The 5,939-nt window shown below is 36.2% G+C and overlaps 1 pseudogene; it reads right to left on the bottom strand.

Annotated features, from left to right (window-relative positions):
• Positions 1-4,018: 4,018 nt before the first annotated feature.
• Positions 4,019-5,264, bottom strand: LOC149238712 (UDP-arabinopyranose mutase 1 pseudogene; annotated as a pseudogene).
• Between the last annotated feature and the right edge of the window lie 675 nt (positions 5,265-5,939).

Raw genomic sequence — 5,939 nt, 5'->3', positions numbered from 1 at the left:
AATAAAAATTAGTTTTCCCACATGTACGCACTTTTCCTTGCATGAAAGTGCGTGCATACATATACACGCCTTTTGATCGTCAAACCCACATGTATACGCGACTTGGTTAAGAGAAACCTACGTATATCTCTTTTTCCTTCATTCTGAGAGCATAAATTGAGATCTATCATTTGAGTGAGTTGCCATCAAGGACAACACCTGTGTCCTAGCGCCAAACTTGTGTCATAATGCCAACATATGGAACATATTTTGAATTATTTTCCTTTTGTTGACCATCTTTGGGTGCAAGTCTTACTCCTTTTTGGATACTTAGACAGCAACTACAACATCCTAATGGAAACTTTGGAGCAATGGAGAACTAGTATAATTAGTAATCTTGTCTTGAATCAAGCAAGGATTCTTGTTCTTGAATTTTTCATGTGGGTGAATTAGAAAGAAAGAAATAAGAGGATATTTAAACAAAACATAAATGAAGAAGGGACGGTATATCAAATTATTAAGTAAAATATCCATGGGACCATTCTCTCTTAAGCATGGAACCAGGAGGATTGGAAATCAAATCAACATGAAATAGATATTTTATCAAAACTTAAGCTCTCCTTCAATGATCTCATCTCTTCCTTCCAAGATCCCCTCTCCCTAAAATTCCTCTCATTTAGCCTACATCCCACCCCCCTTGCAATGGATTTTCTGAAGTTAAATTTTGATGGTGCTTCTAAAGGAAATCTAGTTCAAGATGGTTATGGAGGGATTTTTTGAGACTGGGAAGGTCGAGCCTTGAATTTGTATGTTGTAAGTTGTTGGATCAAAAGTAATAATGTGGTGGAATTCCTTGTCTTGGAGAGAGGTCTGGTATTATCGATTAATGAAGGATATTCAGAGTTGCAGATTGATGGTGATTCCTAGTTGGTTTTTTCAATTGTCAAGAAAATAATCAATGAGACACCTATAAAAAACTATCAAAGAGTTGGCATTTGGAACACAATCTCTCACATTAAAAGTTTCTCCATTCTATTCCTTATGTCACAGCTTCACATTCTTAATGAATGGGAAACAAAGCGACTGACTTCTTGTCTAAATTGGGGTGCCAGGATCGATACATTTGTCTAACAAAATTGTTGTCTAAAGAGGTTTCATCAAGGTAGAAGGAACCTCTGCAAGTCATACTAGATGTAGATAGAAAGCCCCATATTAGGGTTTTGGAAGTTAGGACGTTGGAGATTGTGGTGGGGGGACGGGATCTTACCACCATACTACCTCCCATAACATTTAAGAGGGGGCTTAGTGTGGCCAACCCTCCCCATGAAACACACATGCAAACTACATACACTACTCTTCATTCCAATGCTAGTCTTAGATTACACTCGATCATTCTGAGAGGAGAGACCATTTGGTTTGGTTGCAAATGGATGGTCCACTAGCTTCCATGTTCCATTATTTATGAGAGTGTCATACTATTTTTCCATTTATTCTTTCCATTCATCATGAGAAGAAACTTATTCAAAGGAAGTTGGTTCAAAATTAATAGACAAATTTAATTCACAATCATAAGAAAATTCCATATCATTCACTGAATCTAAATCATCTACATCACCTCCATTTTGTCTGGTGGAACTTTTCGTTCATGTCTTCATATCCTCAGCAAGATGAAAACTTTTAAGTGTTTTAGTGAACCATTTTAGAGTACCTTTCAGAGATGTTCTGGGCTTCTTTGTTAATTGATATGAGGTCACATCAAGATTTAGCCTTCCAATTCTCTCAATCACATCACTCAAAGTGTCTTCCTGATCTGAATAAGTGGTTGGGACTTCATGAGAGGTAGAGAGTGCTTAAAAAGAAGATTCCATATATTTATATAGGATATCCCCCCTTCAATATGTGGAGTCTCATTATCAAATTCATGAAAGTTTTTCCATGACTGAATTTGTCAAAATGATCAAGCTATCACTCAATAGTATTGTTAATATTGGAAGATGATATGATTTTTTGGTATCTGAGTACCCTAAGAAGATACACTTTCAACTACTTGCACCAAGTTTGTTTCTTTTTTCCTTAGGAATCAAGGCATAACTAGTGGAATCAAAGATCTTGAGATGTCTTATTGAAGGAATGTGGTCGTACCACATTGCATAAGGACTATTTTTCTCCAGAGCATGAAATGGACATCTATTTTTTATATATATTGCACATAGAATTGTATCAACCCATAACAATTGCTTTACATTTTTGAAAAACATCATTGAATGAACCATATTTAAGATATTCATGTTCATTCTTTCAGCTACAACATTTTGTCGAGGATTGTATGGCATTGTTATTTGATAATGAAACTCATGTTGGCAAAGATATTTTTCAAATTCATTTGAAGTATATTATTTTCCATTATCAATATCAATAGATCCATGCATGAAATTTTTTGGAAGTTTCATTGATAAAATTCATCATATATTTATTTCCATTTGTAGAAGGAATAGGCATAGAGCCACACAAATCAAAATGAATTAGTGCAATATTTCTACGTTCTCTGGTAATAAAATCATGAAATGGTTATTTTTTATATTATCCTAGGATATAAGCATCACATTGCTCCACTAATAATAGAAAAGCTCCATGCTTTTTATTCCACCAAGCTTCAAGAAGTGCATGATAAATGGAACAATTTGGAAAGAATAATACAAAACTTTACAATATTCATTAGAGAATTAACAAGCGATCATTTACATTATTCCATGGACAATCAAAAAGAGCTTTATGGTGGAAAATTCTCTTGTGAATCACATTTCATTCGAGATTACATGGACTTGGCCTTGCAACAATATGGTGATGCTAATGGTCATTGCTTAAATCAACTATGTGATTATTCCGAAAATTCTATTTGATTACCATCTAAGTTCCTATCAATAATAGAATTGTAAGTTTATAGAATTATATTTCTGATAAAATTGGGGAGTATCTATTTAAAAATAAATTAATTGGTTTACTTATCTACTATCTCCATTTTTATATTAGTTATTTGATTCCCTGAGTTAAGACTTTTGCGAGAAGAACAATTGTGATTTTGTATTTCCATATCATCACATTCAAATATTTTCTATCAATATTTCGAGCCAACAAATGTAGCTCATCATCAAGATGTAGATAATTTGTTGGCTCTAAACATTTAACTAAAAATATTTGAAAGTGATGGATCCCAAAATACAAAATCAAAATAGTTATTTGATTATTCAAAATTACAGATATACAACCATAGAAAAAAAAGAAGGGCCAATAACTAAAACAAGAGTGCTATAAAAAATGAACAAAAAACATCACGTGCAGGGTCCGTGGACTGAAGTAATGAGAAACGTAGAACTCAGCTAATGGCAAAAGAGGAACATGATACCTGTGATAATCTCATTTTCGCTAGTCACAAAATCTAATCAAGCTGTAATGTAATGACGCTGCACTGAGTTTATTGGGGATTTCGCGGCGTCTCTTCAACTGATTAAAATATTTAGAAAGTGTGTAGGACCATATAAATAAATAATATATGATAGAGATATTATTAAATAAAATAAAAAAACAATATTGAAAAGCGATACTAATATAACATTATTAATTATATTTTAGGTTGGCTTTTGCTTTGCCAAGATATTGTTACACAATCAAATAAATCAACAAAAAATTTTCACATTTTTAATAAAAACGAAGTTTCTATTTGATATCATACATGCCATTGCATTTCTGGTAACCAAACATTTAATTTGTGTGAAACACTTAAATTTAGCAATTTTTTTCAACAAAATAGCAATCTGCAATTCCCGCCCCCGAAACAAAGAAAAATATTATCTCAGTAGCAGAAACAGATTCTTACAGATACTAGATCCAAGCATATACTCAAAAACACTGGCACCCACCCCATCGAATGTTTCTTTCTGGGGATGTCCATGTAGTCCCCATTATCATCTAAGTAAATGAAAAACTATCATAAAAAACTATCATAGCCAGAGATCAACTAGAATAGACTATCCATCTACCAAAATTATCATGAAAAAACTAATAGCCAGAGATCAACTAGAATAGACTATCCATCTACCAAAATTGATCATGAACTAAATAATATTGGGCACTGTTCAGAGCTGACAAATGCAAGGAATTAATGTGCCAGATCCTTGCTAATTCGTGGATGTCTTATCTGGTCCATGGGGAATTACTTCAGATTCTGCAGCACGGTTGGCAGTGGGGGGATTGAGCTCATCCCAAGCTTCAATCCAAGTGACCATGGCATCTGCCAGCTTCTGGAAATATGGATCTATTACACCAAGTTTGTTCCTTACCTGCTTTGACAGCTCAATGTAGCATTGCTGGACAGACGTACATTCCTGTGGAAGTGTAAGAGATTGGAAAAATGGAATGATGTCCTCTTGCCAAAAGATTCCCTTGTACTCTTTCTTCAAATTAACAAAGGGGTTACTGGCCTTGCTGTGCCAAATGTATGGCAGCCCTGTCTTCACTCCCAATCCCAAGTGGTCGCAGATGACCTTGACACACCATCCTGCCCACATATCGTCATAGCGACCAATGGGCTGCCCATCGCCCATCAAGCCAAAATACATTGCAGGGCCAATCAAGTCCCGATTGAAGGCCAAATTCATGCCACACATGGGGAACAGAGTACCCTTTGGAATTGTTAAAACTGCATCCACATACCTGGTGTTGCGTTCCCAAGGCTTGACAAGCTGTGTGGGGGCATCATAGTCAGGGATGTTCATCCAGAGGCCATGAGAGACTGCAGTGGGTGTTCCATGGCGAAGGCTGAAGGGGTACCCACGCACAAAATCTGCGCCCTCTCTGTATGGATCATACAGTGTATTGAAAAAGAATGGAGTGGAGGGGGAAAGCAAATTGAGAATGTGGTGGTGGAGAGCATTGATGTGGTTTCCAGAGGGATCCTTGGCAACAAAGCAGTCATCATCAATTGTAAAGATGTATTTCTTCTTGGAGACCATGTAGCCGAAGCAACGACAGGCACTGTCTTTGAAGGAAATGCAGGAGGCCTTGGGTCCCAGGATCCTGTTGATATCGTTTCTGTTGTACAGTTCGTAGTCGAAACCCTTGGGCACGCTGATGGTCTTCGATGGATCCCCATCCTGCACGATGATGAGGTGATACGGCTCAAAGAATGGCCTCCACATTTCCAAGAAATCCAAGTTCCGGATCGTAGGTATCACTATGTCCACTTCCTCCTTCAGGATCGGGGTCCCAGCAGCACTACAACCTGCCATCTTATTATTATTCATCAACTGATGCCGCAAAATAGAAACAAGAAATGAAAGAAAACAAAAACCACACAGCCGAAGAACAACCCAATCTTCCACTATGCCGCAAAATAGAAACAAGAAATGAAAGAAAACAAAAGCCACACAGCCAAAGAACAACCCAATCTTCCACTGTCAGGAAGAATTGGAAGTGTGTCTTTTTGTTTCTAATGAAACGCGCACAACCCAATCTTCAACAATCAATCAGGAAGAATTGAAAGTGTTTTGTCCCTCTTCGTCCGTGTATATATATATAAAATAGGGAACAGGAGGCAAGAGCGGGAAGAGGAGGCAAGAGCTTTGTTTTGTTTTGTTTTGTTATGTGGGGATTCACGCTTTTGCGCAATCTCCGGAAAACCCCTTTCGTTGGATTTTGGCAGCTCGAACTTTAAAGGGAAGAGTGTTTTACGCAATTTTCGGAAAACTATTTTAGCTCGAATTTTAAAGGGAAGAGTGTTTTACGCAATTTTCGGAAAACTATTTTAGCTCGAATTTTAAAGGTAAGAGTTTCATAACGCATTTCAGTTCTGTTATAAATTGTTTCTTAATTAATTTGTAAGAATTTTTTTAAATTATAATTCATAACTATCCACTTTATTTTATTTGTTACATGTAAAGTTTTTATTAAGTAGGTGTAATGGT

The sequence above is a fragment of the Pinus tabuliformis genome, chromosome 8, assembly GCF_031772625.1.
Source record: "Pinus tabuliformis cultivar Carrire ecotype Pingquan chromosome 8, CPIR1, whole genome shotgun sequence".
Lineage (NCBI taxonomy): Eukaryota > Viridiplantae > Streptophyta > Pinopsida > Pinales > Pinaceae > Pinus > Pinus tabuliformis.
This window is presented reverse-complemented; position numbering and strand designations above follow the sequence as displayed.